The sequence below is a fragment of the Scyliorhinus canicula genome, chromosome 8 (genome assembly GCF_902713615.1).
Source record: "Scyliorhinus canicula chromosome 8, sScyCan1.1, whole genome shotgun sequence".
NCBI lineage: Eukaryota > Metazoa > Chordata > Chondrichthyes > Carcharhiniformes > Scyliorhinidae > Scyliorhinus > Scyliorhinus canicula.
The window spans coordinates 188,173,357-188,190,958 of NC_052153.1; the positions used below are offsets into that span (position 1 = coordinate 188,173,357).

The 17,602-nt window shown below is 47.2% G+C and overlaps 1 protein-coding gene across 1 annotated transcript in view; it reads right to left on the minus strand.

The window, feature by feature from the left end:
* Window positions 1-17,602, minus strand: part of LOC119969941 (G protein-coupled receptor kinase 6-like) — a 158,939-nt gene that overhangs the window by 67,192 nt on the left and 74,145 nt on the right. The gene's annotated exons all lie outside the window — the stretch shown is intronic.

Consider the following 17,602-nt stretch of genomic DNA (forward strand, 5'->3'; position numbering starts at 1 on the left):
CACAACATCGAGGGCCGAAGGGCCTGTTCTGTGCTGTACTGTTCTAAATTCTAAATAATTCCAGGGATAAGCTACTGTAGCTATGAGGATAGATTGGAGAAGTTGGTTTCCATGGAGAAAGAAAGGAGAGGAGACTTTTTTTTTTTCTTTTTTTTTATAAATTTAGAGTGCCCAATTATTTTTTCCAATTAAGGGGCAATTTAGCGTAGCCAATCCACCTATCCTGCACATCTTTGGGTTGTGGGGGTGAAACCCACGCAGACACGGGGAGAATGTGCAAACTCCTCACGGACAGTGACCCAGGGCCGGGATTCGAACCCGGGTCCTCAGCGCCGTAGGCAGCAATGCTAACCACTGTGCCACCGTGCCGTCCTGGCTGAGAGGAGACTTGATAGAGGTTTTCAAGATCCTGAGTGGTACAGACAGGGTAAATAGTGAGAAACTATTCCCTCTCAAGGGAACATCAAGAACCACAGGACACAGATTCAAAGTAATGGCCAAAAGGAATAGAAGCGATGTGAGAAAAAAAAAATTCACCCAGAGGGATGCTGATGCTGAAAATTTGAAACAAAAACAGAAAGCGTAGGGACGCAGCAGGTCTGTGGAGAGAGATACTAGTGTTAATGTTTCGAGTCCGTGTGACTCTTCTTAAGAGAGGGAGAAATGTGATGGATTCATTAAGTTGGAGGTGGGGAAGATGGAGCAGAATACAAGGTCAGGTATAGGTAGGAACTAAGGAGAGGTTGACAAATACGTCATGGACACAAGACGTAGGGAGGGTGAATCATAGAATCCCCACACTGCAGGAAGGAGGCCTTTCGGCCCATCGAGTCTGCACCGTCCCTCCAAAAGAGCACCCTACCGAGGCCCACTATCCCGCCCTATCCCCCTGACTCCAGCTAACCTTTTGAACACTAATGGGCAATTTAGCACGGCCAATCCACCTAACCTTTTTTTTTTTAAATTTAGAGTACCCAATTCATTTTTTCCAATTAAGGGGCAGTTTAGCGTGTTCAATCCACCTAGCCTGCACATCTTTGGGTTGTGGGGGCGAAACACGCAAACACGTGGAGAATGTGCAAACTCCACGCGGACAGTGACCCAGAGCCGGGATCGAACCTGGGACCTCGGCGCCATGAGACTGCAGTGCTACCACTGCGCCACCGTGCTGCTCTCCAATCCACCTAACGTGCACATCTTTGGACTGTGGGAGGAAACCAGAGCACCCGGAGGAAACCCACGCAGACACAGGGAGAAAATGCAAATTTCACAGTCACCCAAGGCTGGAATCGAACCCCGTTCCTGGTGCTGTGAGGTAGCAGTGCTAACCACTGTACCGCACGCTAATGGTAGTATTAAAAATTAAAGAAGATATTGATAGAGGCCATGAAGTTAAGATAGCAGAAGGGTAAAGTTCAGAGTCGTTGAACTCATGTTGAGTATAGAAGGCTGTCAAGTGCCTAATTGAAGATGAGGTGTTCCTCCAGTTTGCGCTGGGCTTCAGTGGAACATTGCAGCAGGCCAAGGACGGACATGTGAGCACAAGATAAAGGTGCTGAGTTGAAAGGGCAAGTGACTGGAAGGTTGAGGGTCACGCTTGTGGACTGATCGAAGGTGTTCCGCAAAGTGGTCACCCAGTCTGCGTTTAGTGGAGAGCAAGGGTAGCTGGTGGCAAAGTGGTATTGACGCTGGACTAGTAATCCAGAGACCCAGGATGATGATCTGGGGGCCTGGGTTCGAATCCCACCACGGCAGGGGATGGAATTTAAACTCAATAAAAATATCTGGAATAAAAAGTCTTAACTGCCCCCTCAAGGGCAATTAGAAATGGGCAATAAATGCTGGCACAGCCTGCGACGCCCACATCCCAGGAACAACTAAAGAAAACAATCTAGAAGGAAGGAAATCTGACTCTCGGCCCACAGGTTGACTTTTAGTTGCCCTCTGAAGTGGCCTGGCAAACCTGTTAAAGGGCAGTTAGGGATGGGCAACAAGCGCTGGCCTTGCCAACGACATCCATGAAAAATAGATTTGATATATATAATATATTATATATAGAATATATAGATAATACATAGACTAGACTAAGTTGTCAGGTACAAAAAAGAATCAGAGAGGCTAATGGAATAATAGTGACTTGAATATAAAGTTTTCCTACAACACCACAAAGTTAGACCACATCTGAGTTAATGCGTGTTTGGCACTGTATCACTTGCCAAGGTACCGCGGGAAGGATATATTGGCCTTGGAAGGAGTATGGCGCAGATTTACCAGAATGTTACCAGGACTGCAAAAATTGTGTTCGGAGGAGAGATTAGGTAAACTAGGTTTGTATTTCCTAGAGTAGAGAAGATGTGACAGGTTTTAGGATTTTTTTATTTTTTATTATTCGTTCTTGGGGTTTGGGCGTCTGTGGCTGGGCCAGCATTTGTTCCCCATCCCTAATTGCTCTTGAACTGAGTAGCGTGCCTGGCTATTTCAGTGCCGGGCAGTTCAGAGTCAACCGCATCGCTCGATGAGGTCTGGAGTCACATGTCGGCCAGACCAGGTAAGGATGGCAGATTTTCTTCCCTGAAGGACATTAGTGAACCAGACACGGTTTTAACAACAATTGCCAATGGTCATCATTAGACTTTTAGTTCCAGATATTTATTGAATTCAAAAGTTGGCATCTGCCATGTAGGATGCAAACAGGGTCCCAGAGCGTTACCCTGGGTCTCGGGATTACTAATCCAGCAACAATACCACTACGTCAATGCCTCCCCTATTCTGAAAGGATGCATAGAGAGAACCCATTACCACTCTAGGATAAAGGGGGGTACAAATTGGAATTCTGTCTCACTAAAAGCAATAGACGCTAATATAATCTGAGATTAATGGGTTACTGCTAGATTGGACTGGATAGGATTTGCTTATTGTCACGTGTACCGAGGTACAGCGAGAAAGGATTTGGAGTCAAAGCGGGTAGATGCAGCCCAGATGCAGATCAACAATGATCACACTGAGTGGTAATCGAGAGGCTGAAGGGCCTCCTCCCGTAACTAAGTTGCTATCGATGCAGTACCGTGTCATCGGGTCGATGCCGACTCGATGGGCCAGGTGGCCTCCTTCGGCACTGTAAGGATTCCAAGAGAGGTTGAGCTGGAAGTGGTTACTTTACTGAGGTCTGGTGCAGTCTGGCCGGTAGCTTCCTTTACATTGAACATAGTGAATGAACTGGAAGAGGTGTTCAATCTAGACTAAAGGCTTGAGTGGAAACTTGCTTGGGATAATGGAACTCTACCATGGACTTTTTATTTTTTAATATACCAAATCTGTTGATTTTGAAGGGTTCGTCCCCTGATTGATGGGACAATTCCTGGTCTGTGAAATACTGAGCGAGAGACATGATTGGTGCTATTGAAATTCCAGGCTGCTCTTTCCTTGAAACACTGCAACAGATTGTTTGATTAATAACATCAGCTACCCTTTCCCCCCCCACTCCACAATATCCCCCCTGAACAGTTTGGAACCAGAAATGTCTCAGTCCCAAGTGAATGATGCATTTCCTACACTGCAGCGAGAATGCCAGTCCCCTGTCTCATCAATCAGGGGACGAACCCTTCAAAATCAACAGATTTGGTATATTAAAAAATAAATTGGTATTTTGCCCAAAGGAAAATAAAATCCTAATACAGATTGAAAGTTGGTTTATGAACCTCATTTCTGGCTTAATTAATTTCCAACCGGTCACAAGAAGCTCCGCTTAATCCCAGTATACCTACGCTTGTACATGCATCCTCGCACACACTCCACATTTAAGTTTCCCTCAAGTTTTCATTCCAAATTAAGACAAATTAACATTTCTGTGAGAAATGAAATCAAAGTCCATGTTTTTATCTTTATGTATTTTGTACAGTAGATCCCCAAGCCAACACGGTTCATGTCAGCTGATTTGCAGACTGATGTTTTGGTGAACCCATGATTGTATTGCTGAGATACAGCAGTAGATATGACCGTATAAACACAGGAAGCCACGCTGCACTGCCCAATCACAGGAACAGAAAACACATCAAATATAGAAGCATATTTATCTGTAAATAAAGAGCTACTCCCAGCACTAAGACTCACAGCAAACTAAGTCTCCAAAAGTATTGGTTCTCCAGACTGCAGGTCACTGAAATAAAAATACCACCAATGCACTTCATTCACCCCATTAATATAAACCATAATAATAATCGCTTATTGTCACAAGTAGGCTTCAATGAAGTTACTGTGAAAAACCCCTAGTTGCCACATTCCGGCGCCTGTTCGGGGAGGCCGGTTTGGGTATTGAACCCGCGCTGCTGGCCTGCTGTTTAGCCCACTGTGCGAAACCAGAGCCCCCACCCCATCTCCCCCTCCCACTTGATCCTTTCCACCAGCGCCTTACCCTGCTCGCCCAACCATTCGTATTTGTCCCCGATCCTACCCCACTCCCACCTCTTTTGGGAGCAGCAGCCTCTTCAGCAGCATGTACTCTGGTAGTTAGGGGAATGACGGCAGCTCCTTTCCTGCGAAAATCATGAGGACACAAGAGCCCTCACGCGAATCGCCTTTTTGGTAATATCACGCCTTTTACCATTTTGCTCCATCTGTCACCGTTCAGAAATATGTCATTGGCTGCAAAGTGGCTCAGGATTTCCCCGAGGTGCGAAAGGTTCTTCGTTTGTCATTTCTTTGATCATTTTAGCCCCTCCTCCGTCTGATCTCTTCATTACTTTCCTGCAATTCTCTTTCTCAACCCATTTTCCCATTTTATATTCACATCCCACTTTTCTGCCATGGAGCAGCTTACCCGTCCGCACTCCAAGACTTGCCACCACAGCAGTTACTCTTCAAAGAGGACACTGATCCCCATCCTAGGGAAGGATAACGGAGAGGGGGGGGGAGGGGGGGGGGGGGGGAGGGGGGTGAGAGGAAGATTACGCAACGTGTTTATAATGACCTGGAACGCACTGGCTAAAAGGGTGTGAAGAAAGTTCAATGGCAATTTTCAAAAAGATAAACCAACAGCACTAATTTTAATTTAATTTAATAATCTTTATTGTCACAAGCACGCTGACATTAACCCTGCAATGAAGTTATTGTGAAAAGCCCCTAGTCGCCACACTCTGGTGCCTGTTCGGGTACGCAGAGGAAGAATTCGGAATGTCCAAATGACGTTTTTTGGGACTTGTGGGAGAAAACCGACCCGGAGGAAACCGACGCAGACACAGGGAGAACATGCAGGTTCCGTACAAACAGTGACCCAAGTCAGGAATCAAATCTGGGACCCTGGCGCTGTGAAGCAACAGTGCTAACCACTGTGCTACTGTGCCGCCCCAAACGGATCTCGCCAGATCACAGTGCTGCTCGTGGGAGCTTGCTGTGCACAAATTGGCAGCCACATTTTCCTACATTACAGCAGTGACAAAAGTACTTGTAGGGGTGCGACGACACAGCAGTTACATTCCTGGGCGAGTAATCCGGAGGTTTAGACAATGCAGAGACAGAAGTTTGAATCTCAATGTGGCAGCTGGGGGGACGTAAAGTGGTTAACTCTGCATTGCAAATTTTATTTAGTGTCGGTCATGTTGACCATGCAGATGGCCATAAAAACCCTCCCTTTTCACCAGTCTCCTTTAGGGAAGGCAATTTGTCAACCTTCCGGTCTGGCCGACAACCACTCCAGATCCACTCGTAACCGCCTCTAATACGGCCTTGCAGGTCACTCCGTTTGTATTCAAGACGGCAGCTTACCGGCGCCTCCTCAAGGAAGTTAGAGATAGCCAATAAATAATAGCCTTACAAGCGAAGCCCACAATTAATGAGTAAAAGAAAATTTATTTTGTTGTACTGTGCCTGGAATGTTCGGAACTTGTCCAAGTTGCCATATAAATGCATGTCCTTCTGCCCAGATTGTGTATAGATGATAGATCATATACACTGATATTTTGACATCAAATGTGACTGTTGCATGATTTTGTGTACATTTGAAGGACCAATTAAATTACACCAGGACATGTACAGGAATATAGCACTGACCGAGGAGAGGTAGTTACATTCCACATCTAGTGCCGTTGGAAAACAAAACCAAATAGCCATTTTTCCTCAGGGAAATATGAGTAGAATGGATTCTCGCATTAGTAGAGATGACAACTTGCCAACACACAAAAAGTAAAGCTGCTGTCATTTATAGTCTGAGGATCTCAGTAAGTTTTGTCTGTATGACACCTCATGCACAAGAGACTTGAATAGGAGATGGCTATTCAGCCTCTCGAGTCTCTTGACTATTGGAGCCATTGCGTTTTACTGCTAAAAAGGAAGCCATTCAGCCCATCAGGTCTGTGCCGATTATCAAGCACCAATCTATTCTAATTCCATTTTTCAGCACTTGGTCCGTGGCCTTGTATGCTATGGTGTTACAAGTGCTCATCTAAATGCTTCTTAAAATGTTGTGAGGGTTCCCGCTTCTATCACTCTTTCAGGTAGTGAGTTCCAGGTTCCCACCACCCTTTGGGTGAAAATGTTTTTGGCTCAAATCCCCTCTAAATCTCCTACCCCTTACCTCAGATCTATACCCCCCCTGGTTATGGACGCCCCTGCGAAGGGAAAAGGTTCCTTCCTCACACTGTGCACCACGATCAGATCTTCCCTCAACCTTCTCTGCTCCAAGGAATACAACCCCAGCTTAACCAGCCTCTCTTCATTGCTGAAATGCTCCATCCCAGGCAACACCCTGGTGATTCTCCTCTACATCCTTTCTATAGCGTGGTGACCAGAACTGCCCTCAGTACTCTGGCTGTGGCCTAACGAGCATTCTACGCTACTCCATCATAACCTCCTTGCTCCTGAGGAAGGAGCAGTGCTCCGAAAGCTAGTGTTTGAAACAAACATAGAACATAGAGAAATACAGCACAGAACAGGCCCTTCGGCCCACGATGTTGTGCCGAACTTTTGTCCTAGTTTAATCATAGTGTCCAAAATTCTATGATAATCTACGGGCACTTTATCATGGCCAATCCACCCAACCTGCACATCTTTGGGCTGTGGGAGAAAACCGGAGCACCCGGAGGAAACCCACGCACACACGGGGAGGATGTGCAGACTCCACACAGACAGTGACCCAAGCCGGAATCGAACCTGGGACCCTGGAGCTGTGAAGCAATTGTGCTATCCACAATGCTACCGTGCTGCCTTTAAGAACAAATTAATCTACACTCCATTATTCTACCATAATCCATGCACCTATCCAATAGCCTCTTGAAGGTCCCTAATGTTTCCGACTCAACTACTTCCACAGGCTTCAACATGTTGGACTTTAACCTGGTGTTGTAAGACTTCTTTCTATATTCTATGCCTTAGCTAATAAAGGGAAGCATTCAGTTCCTGAAGTCTAATTGCCTGTCTTTGCTTCAGGTCCCTGGATAATAATCCTCAATCCCAAGTATACAAAGCTTTTTAAGGGATGGTCAGGAGGAGACAGTGTAGGATGTGGGTGTGAAAAAACATTTCCTGATTTCACTGCTTAACGGTCTCTCTTTAAATTTCACGATTGTGCCTCCTTGTTGCGGACCCTCCTAGAGATGGGATGCTCTGGATTCTAGTGAATCCCGTAACCATTTTAAATGCCTTGATTACATTATCTCGAAAGCTTCCAAACTCAAGGCAATAAAATCCACATTTGTGCAACATTCCTCATCTTTTTACCCTTTAAGCCCGGACATCGTTCTGGTGAATCCGCACTGTACTCCTTCCACAGTCAATATATCCTTCCTGAAGTTTCCAGCCCTGTACTGAACACAGTACTCCAGGCCTGAACAACTACGGCATCATTTCCTTCCCTTGCCCTGCCTGCAACAGTAGTGGACTCGCCAACATTAAGGGCGTTTAAATGGTCATTCGATAAACATATGAAAAATGAAAATGAAAATCGCTTATTGTCACGAGTAGGCTTCAATTAAGTTACTGTGAAAAGCCCCTAGTCGCCACATACCGGCGCCTGTTCGGGGAGGCTGTTACGGGACTCGAACCGTGCTGCTGGCCTGCCTTGGTCTGCTTTCAAAGCCAGCTGATTTAGCCCAGTGTGCTAAACAACCCCTATGGATGATAATGGAATAGTGCAGATGGGCTTTAGATTAGTTTCACAGGTCGGCGCAACATCGAGGGCCGTGGGGCCCGTACTGCGCTGTAATGTTCCATTGTTCTTGAAATCCAGCTCTTGAGATAAACGGGCAATTTTCCATTTGGCCTTTTATGAAGATATTTTGCACCTGTGCATTTGCTGTTTAGTGAAATGTGGGCGCGGGTCCTACGGATCCTCGCGAGCTCCCAATCTCTCACTATTAAGGAAATATATCAACTTGGCCTTTATTGGATTCAGAACGGATGACCTCCCACTTCCCCTCATTGAACTCCATCTCACATAGCTCGTCTAATGTCGCTTTGCAACTTCCTACTGCTATCTACACAACTTACTGTCCCCTCCTAACATAAACCAGAGCGAGATCCTGACTCGGAACCACACAGCCACACCCGTAACCCACAGCGTAGACGGACTCTGTGGAGCCACGTGAGTGGATGCAGCCCATCGCTAACTCAGGCAACATCCGTTCGAGTGCCCTGGTCTGATTATCAAGGAAAACCTCTGGCGCTGTTGTCACAAATCTGGGCAAGCTGCCAACCCACTCGAGTTTATTGGGAGGTTTTCCAGTCTTCCTCGCACCACCCTATCCATCAAATGATTGGATATGAGTGAACAATAATCTCCCAAGGACTCGTTTGTTTGCTTCCACTCCCAACGGGTGGAGCGTAAAATCCAGTCCGACGGTCCTAGTTCGGTACTGAAGGAGAGCTGCGCTGTCAAGAGCTGCCAACGTTTGGATGAGGTGCTCAAGTACCACCCCGCCCTCCCCCCACCCCCAACTTCGAAGAAGCGCAGGGAAATCCTCTGTGACGTCCTGCGCTGTATGTACCCCTCGACCCCTCATCATTAAAAACGGGTAATCTGATCATTAGCTCCTTGCTGTTTGTCGTGTCAAGCACAGTAAGATAACACGGGCTGCAACTGGATGCAGCTTTACCTGAGAGATACTCCACACTTTGAAGTTGGTTCAATATGATTTATTGAACCTGTCACACAGTTAGCTCAATCCTCTGCGAGTTCAGCTCTCTGCTAACCTAAGTGTGATTAATCTGTCTGACTGAACCAGACTAGCTCTTAGCCACATGCTGTAGGAGTTATGTGATATGTACACCCTGACTCACACTGTAGATGACACCAGTGGAAAGAGGCGGAGTGTGAGTGCCTCGTGCCTTTTATAGTGGGAAACCACCCCCAAGCGTTCTGCCTGCTGATTGGTTATGTCCTGTTCTCTGTATTCATTAGCTGCCTGCTTGCATCTCATAATGTGCATGTCTGCATTTCATGACACTGTTCATAGGAACTTGATGTAAACTGGACTGGCTACCATTTTGCCAGCAATACAACAATACTATTTCAAAAGTATCTGATTGGCTGTAAAGTCCTATGGGACATTGCACAGTTGTGAAAGACAGATGGAAGTTCTTTCATGAAGGGAATTGTGGAGGGTTCCCCCAAAGCAATTTTCCAGAGATAGGCCCTGACCCACCACTAACCATTGGACCACACTCCCTATCCTCTCTTTTGGCTTCCTGAGGGGGTAACTTTGCTGACTAGTTACAAAAGGTTCGATGCTCTGGGCTATAAAGACAAACATTTCTTCTACAGTTTTGCACCATCGCACAACACAGCGTTTTTCAGGATTTGGCCACTCACTCTCAACTCAGCTCCTGGTTCGAGCAAGCCCACACCATGGAAACAACATACAAATCAGGAGGCCGACTACATCTTCCTGCCAATATTCTGCTTATCAACGGCTAACATTACATAAGGAAGTTTGAACATAATACCTCCTTTGTTCAGCCTTCAGCACATTGGCTGAGATGGATAAATTCCAGTCAATCTAGAGCAACAAGTTATGGCTAACCTGCCAAAACCATTAGTTAACCTCCTGCAGTGTGTATGTGTCTTTTTTAACTGGGCAGGCCATTATGGTTCTACTCATATAAGGTTTGGATTATTTGTCAAGTGGGTTACCCCCGACACCTTCCAGTCAAATCCAGCAAAGACTGAAGCACAGTGGTTAGCACAGTCGCTTCACAGCTCCGGGGTGCCAGGTTCAATTCCCGGCTTGGATTACTGTCTGCACGTTCTTCCCGTGTGTGCGTGGGTTTCTTCCGGGTGCTCCGGTTTCCTCCCACAGTCCAAAGATGTGCAGGTTAGGTCGATTGGCCACGCTAAATTGCCCTTCGTATCCAAAATAGTTAGGTGGGGTTACGGGGATAAAGGGGTTGGGGTGGAGGCATGGGGCGCTCTTTCCAAGGGCCGCTGCAGACTCGATGGGCTGAATGGCCTCCTTCTGCACTGTAAATTCTACGATCTATGATTGCTTTCGAGCCTGCCTCGGCGTTCAACAAGACCGTGGCAGATCTTCTGCTCCAATACGACCGTCCCACCCTCTCTTCATATCCCTTAGTGCCAAAATTGTTCAATCTCAGTCCTGAATGTACTCAATGACTGAGCAACCACTGGTCAAAAATTCCAAAGATTCACAACATTTCTCAAGAGCAATTAGGGATGGGCAACAATTGATTCCGACGTCGCCTGTGACACCCCCATCCTGGGAATGTATAAATAAAAACATTTATCTTCCTTTTCCTTCCCTTTCATTATTTCTATTATTCACAGAACCACGGAGAGCGGATGTTCCAGGTCTGAAATTACTTTGTATTCTTTAATACAACATTTTCATAAATCCAGGAGCTTGCACCAGTGTCCCGCCTTAGAAATCCTATCTGCATTCATTGCTTCAGATACACCTTGTTGTTTAATCTGAATCACTTGTTACAATTATGAGGCTTATAAAATTATCTTTTGGGAGAGTAGCTTTAAATTTAGGGTAAACTTAAGGCAGGCATGTGGCCTGTTCTGCACTCTGTCCGACGGCAAGCCTGGGTAGTTCAATTGTTCGAGATCAAAGTAAGGTTTAGGTTATTTTACGGAGAAGAAGTGCTAAGTATTTGCACTTGGAGACAACGGTAACAGTCTGAGTTTACCATGAATCGACTATGGGTCTCCCAAAGTCCCAGAAAGGTGTTGTATGAAGGGTTTTACAAATATTTGTGCTTATAAATGTTCGATTCACTTTCAAGATGAAAGTGAGTTGAGATGAAAGGTAGCCAATTAGTTCCATTTTGCCGGGGAGCGGGCAGATGGAGCCTGTTTAAGATCAGGTTGCAGGCTTCCCTATAAATCCATGAATATCACAGGCCGACAGCAGAGGTCCTGTGTGGTCAGCAGAAAGGAAAACGCTGCTTGGCTTTGCGAGTTATCACAGCCAGATGCGGGAGGGAGACGGTCTGCAGTTGAAGGGGCGCATCCTGCAACCTTCTACAGATTCCGGGAGATTTGGTCTGGCACGGTCATTGGGAAGAAGAATCACCGGAACAGGCTCTACTGCGGGAGGTGGGTTAAGGAAACTCAATGAAAACTGAGGAAATTGCCTGGAAACAGTCACCTGAAGTTGCTACTCAGTGAAACAGGGATCCAGGAAACATTGGAAAATGGGAGAAGTGTGGTTGTTTGCTAAAAGGACTGTAATACTGTGAAGAGTACAATCGGTGATCGTTATACACCAGGAATGTCACTTTCCGCAGTTAAAATACAAGTTAAAATAAAAAGGGTTTACTCAATGGTGTTTTCTTTATTTAAGTCATTTGTTGTTTTAAAACGTGAAATCTTCTCAGGTCATTCTTTCAGCTCATCACTGAATGTTTAAAAAACTCTTCTTTAAAACTTATTGTTCTCCATGGAGATCATCATATACTGCGCACCCTGGAGGAAGCCACTTCCTTTCAGGCTAGTGAGAGCCAAGTATATACATCGGCACCAGTTACGTAATGGAGCTGACTGCATAGCACTAACTCAGAGCGGATGTGTAAACAATTCTGTAGCCAAAACTCACAAACCAGTCATCAATCTTAATAAAGTGATTTAGAATCTAGAAACCCAGCCAATGTGCAGCCAGGCCAAACTGTTGCGTCTTCCAAACAGGCTTGTCTCCATCTGCTTTTGTGCCAATGGAGTCTGCTTGATGGTGGTTTGTTCCTTGACATACAAAGGCTCATTCTGCAGGCTGGGCGCCCAGGGCGATGAACAAAATACAACAGAATAGCTTGCATTTCTAGAACATCATTCCTAGCCTCAGGGGGTCCAACGCAGGTTACAGCCAATGACGTACCACTGAGGTTTAGTTTCGATCTCAGAAACACAACAAGTCAATTTGCACACAGGAAGCTCCCACAAACAGCAATGTGATAGTGACTAAATAATGTTTTGTTTCTGATTGATATTGATCGAGGGAATTCTGCTGCCCTGCTTTGAAATAAGGGGGCGAATTCCCCGTCTCCCCAACCGCATGTTTCACAGCGGCACGCCATCGCTGGCAGCAGGATTCTCCTTTTCCGTTGCTGGTCACTGGGATTTCCCATTCCAGTCACCCCATGCGGCCGTGAAACCCGCGGACGGTGATGCACTGCTGGAGGAACGGAAAATCCCGTCAGCAGAGAATTGACCTCCGACTCACCTGGAAGAGCAGACACAGCCTCGGATTAAAATCTGACTCAAAAAACAACGGGTGAGATCTACCGGCCACGGTGCGCCGGGAAAGCAGCGCGGTGGGTAGATGCCGGGATATCCCACTTGCGGGATCTAACCGGCTCACCGCGTCTCACGAGATCTAACGTGATCTCGCGAGTTGTCGCGATGTGAATCTAACTCCCTCGCCTCGGGAGTCCTCGGGCAAGCGCCGTTCAGAGACCAGACACTTGTGGGGGTCTCGCAGGTGCTTACCCTCTGAGCAGGGTGGCATCGTTGGCATTTTTCACACGACAGGGATCGAGCTGGGGGGGGGGGGGGGGGGGGGGGGGGTCCTACGCAGGTGGGGATCGAAAGATCGGGTCGCCATTTAAAAATGGCACATCGATCTCTGCCTGCACTGAGGAATTCCGGTGAGTTGAGCTCCTCAGCGCAGAAGACAGGACCAAGTGCAGGCTTCGACCGTGCATTCCACGCTGAGGCCCCGATCGGCCGTTCTATAGCACGCTGTGTTTCAGCACTGCGGGCGACAGGAAACACCCGGCTAATCATGCGCGCTATGGGACTCTGTTCCCATTTGGGTACATCGCGCCCGGCACCTCTGACAGTGCAGCATGCCCTCAGTACTGCACTGGGGTTGCTGGCCATGATTTTATGCTCAAATCTCCAGAGCAGGGTTGAACCTGACTAACGTCCTGACTCCGAGACGAGTCTTCCCAGCTGAGCCTTGGCTGCCATTGATTGAGGAACCATAGCACAAAGCACTGAACAAAAAATATTTTTTTTAGTAAATGATGGGTGGCACACACAGCAGGATTGCTTCTGAAATGGAAGAGGCGGCAGGTACCGAAAGATCTTCATAAGCTCTGCATATTGCAGAGCAGAGCAGTAACTAACAAATCCAACAAAATGCTGAACTACCTACACCTTGCATTCATACAGCGGTTTTAATACAATAAGACCGGTTTGCAGGCAAAAATCGTACACCGGCCCACGGAAGATGAAACTGGGCCAGAAGACCACAAGCTTTGAGAAAGAGGGTAACTCTTAAGCGGTGTCTTAAAAGAGGTGGAGAGAGGGAATGTCAGAGCTTCGGGTCCAGTCAGCTGAAGGGACGGTCACGGAGGATGGAGCAGAGAAACCTGGGGGTGCTCAGGAAGCCAGAATGAAAGGAGTGCAGCAATTCTCAAAAGTCACGGGAGTGGCAGACAAATGGTTCAGTCTGTGGTCAGGCCACACCTCGAGGACTGTACCCAGCGCTGCTCGCCAAGAAACATTCAGGCTTTGAAGCAGAGCGCTGGGATGAAACCCTTACGTCAAAGGTCTAAGTTGTGAGGCAAGACTCGGCGAAACTTTGGCTTCATTGTCAGGCCAGAGAAGCATCTGACATGCCAAGTTCCAAAGGAACAGCTTATTTATGGGAATTCAAAAATAAATTGAAGTTGGAATGTTACTTTAATTAAATCGGGAGGGTAGGACAACAGGGTGCGTGGGTTCAAGCAAGTAAAAGATAGATTTAGAACTTGTAAAAGGAATATTTAGATCGGTTCATCTTCACACAGAAGAGTGATCACCACCTGGAACAGTCCTGGGAGGTAAAAATTTGGGAATTTTTCTGAGGGTCACGAAGGATCCAGCACGAGTTGAAGGATAGAAAGAAATAACATTTATTTGCAATAACATATATACAACAGCAGCAGCAACTCCCTTGCTGCTCACTCCTCTCTAGCTGGTTCCATACTGGCCAGCTTTATTTATGCAGGGAGTCTGCTAATGATTTCTCCGCCCCCCTCATTGGGGAAGCTCATACTCTCTAAGAATTGTGGGATTGCCATTAGTCCCCAGCCAGTGGTAAACAGGCAGGTTATAACAGGAATGATTTAAGAGTGCTGTATGGTATATGAGGGCAGGTTGGTCAAATGGCTTGCCACTTTGAGAGTAGAGTCAGGGAGTCAGACAGGCACAGCAGGAGGCCATTTTAGCTCAGTGAGTCTATCTGCAACGACCGTGTCAAAATTGGACAGCGTCACCCACCGCAGCAACATCAATTAACATTTTCATCCCACAAGACAATGGCCCGGATCGTTCACTTGCTGATGGCGTTCCTGTATCTTAAGATGGTCAAGTTCACCTGCGGAGGGCAGCAGGGTGGCACAGTGGCCTCACGGCGCCGAGGTCCCGGGTTCGATCCCGGCTCTGGGTCACTGTCCGTGTGGAGTTTGCACATTTTCCCTGTGTTTGCGTGTGTTTCGCCCTCACAACCCAAAAGATGTGCAGGGTAGGTGGATTGGCCATGCTAAATTGCCCCTTAATTGGAAACAAATGCATTGGGTACTCTTAACTTTTAAAAAAATTATTATGCAGGGGGGGGGGGGCTATTTTTTATGCAAAGGTGGGCTGGTTGGTAGCGTGGGATATATAAAATGTTAAAATGTTGAAAGCTAACTAAAAATATTTCCCAAAATAATAAATCTATATACACCTCCCTGGCCTCACCCTTCTCTATATCTGCAACTTCCTCCAGCTCTACAACTCTCCGTGTTCTCTGCGCTCTTCTAATTCTGGTCTCATGTGTCCGCCCTTTCCACTCCCTTTGTTGTGTTGAAATGTTGAAATTGTGCTGCAATAAAGCACATGTTTTAAGTCGGTGATCAAGGGCAGGCAGATGCCCCCAATTGGGGGAAGTATAATTAGGAGTTCACACTGAGTGTTGGGTGGGGGAACAGGAGTGTATTATCTTTTTGAAAATATTTTATTAGGGTCAACCTAAACGGAGTTGGTGTACTTGGTGAGTGCTATCGTGCCCTCAGAAACGGTATATTTGGCCAGTTTCCCTGGCAGCAGGAGGCGGACGACACTCTGCTCTCCCAGGGGGCCAGGACGGTGTGACGATTGTTGCAGTGACTGAGGTGCAAGGCCTCGGAGACGACGCACTCGCAAACGTCGATCACAAAGGAGATCACAACGCTCATGGCTGAGTTCCGGGTGAACTGGGTGGACCTGGACCTGGGTACACGTAGGTGGAAGAGCTTTCCTCAGCTTCTTGGGCGGCCTCTTGGTGACTTTAGTCAGTGACTATTTGGGTGCCTTGCGGGGTGCCTACCCTTAGCCAGCTCAGGCATTCTGCTCCACTTCAATCTCTGTAGCCTTCGAAATAAACCTGTCGCAATGGGCAGGCTGGCTTCAGACTCATTCTTTCCTCAATATACGAATAACGGAATTAACACCCTTCAGCCCACTGCTGGTGGCCATACATTCAGGCAGTTAGGTGCTGAGCTCTGCAATTGTCTCCGTAAACCTTTCCATTCCTTTAAGACTTGCTGCTTAAAATGTACTTATCTGACCAACCTTATAGTTCACATTCTTTGGAAGAATGTCCAACTGGCATCTATCTGGCAATGTGGAAATTGCCAGGTGTGTCCTGTACACAAGAAACAGGACAACCCAACCCAGCAAATTACAGCCCAATCGGTATACTCCCCATCATCAGCAAAGTGATGGAGGTAGTCTTCAACAGTGCTATCAAGCGGCACTTACTCTTTCTTTTCCTTCTTTTTTTAAAAATAAATTTAGTGTACCCAATCATTTTTCCAATTAAGGGCCAATTTAGAGTGGCCAATCCACCTAGCTTGCACGTTTTTGGGTTGTGGGGGCGAAACCCACGCAAACACGGGGAGAATGTGTAAACTCCACACGGACAGTGAACCAGAGCCGGGATCGAACCTGGGACCTCGGCGCCGTGAGACTGCAGTTCTACCACTGCGCCATCGTGCTGCCCTAGCGGCACTTACTCAGCAATAATCTGCTCACAGAAGCTCAGTTTGGATTCTGCCAGGGTCACTGTGCTCCATGACCTTGGTTCAAACATGGACAAAAGAGCTGAATGCCATAGGTGAGGTCAGAGTGACTGCTCTTGACATCATGGCAGCATTTGACCGAATGTGGCATCAAGGAGCCCGGGCTAAACTGGAGTCAATGGGAATCAGGGGGAAAACTCTCCACTGGTTGGCGTCCTACCTGGCACAACGAAAGATGGTTGCGGTGGTTGGAGGTCAATCATCTCAACTCCAGGACACCATTGCAGGAGTTCCTCGGGGTAGCGTCCGAGGCCCAACCATTTTCAGCTGCTTCATCAATGACCTGCCTTCCATCATGAGGTCAGAAGTGGGGATATTTGCGGATGACTGCACAATGTTCAGCACCATTCATGACTCCTCAGATAATGAAGCAGTCCATGACCAAATGCAGCAAGGCCTAGGCAATATCCAGGCTTCGACTGACAAGTAGCAAATTACATTTGCGCCACACAAGTGCCAGGCAATGACCATCTCCTACAAGAGAGGACCTAACCACCGCCCCTTGATATTCAATGGCATTACCATTGCTAAATCTCCCACAAGCAACACCCTGGGGGTTACCCACTGGCTTTGAAAGCAGACCAAGGCAGGCCAGCAGCACGGTTCAATTCCCGTACCAGCCTCCCCGAACAGGCGCCGGAATGTGGCGACTAGGGGCTTTTCACAGTAACTTCATTTGAAGCCTACTTGTGACAATAAGCGATTTTCAGTTATGTTACCATTGATCAGGAACTGAACTGGACGAGACATATTAATACTGTGGCTATCAGGGCAGGTCAAAGGCGAGGAATCCTACGGCAAGTAACTCGCCTCTTGACCCCCCCCCCCCCCCCCCCCCCCCCCCCCCCCCCCCGGGCCGTATATTAGATTTCCCGTCCTTATTTCACAATGCTGTGCCTCCCATTCCCCTCCCCCCAAAAAGCCTGTCCACCATCTAAAAGACACAAGTCAGTCAGGAGTGCAATGCAATACTCCCCACTTGCCTGGATGAGTGCAGCTCCAACAACACTCAAGAAGCTCAACACTACCCAGAACAAAGCAGCCCTAGCTTAGTGATAGAAACCGG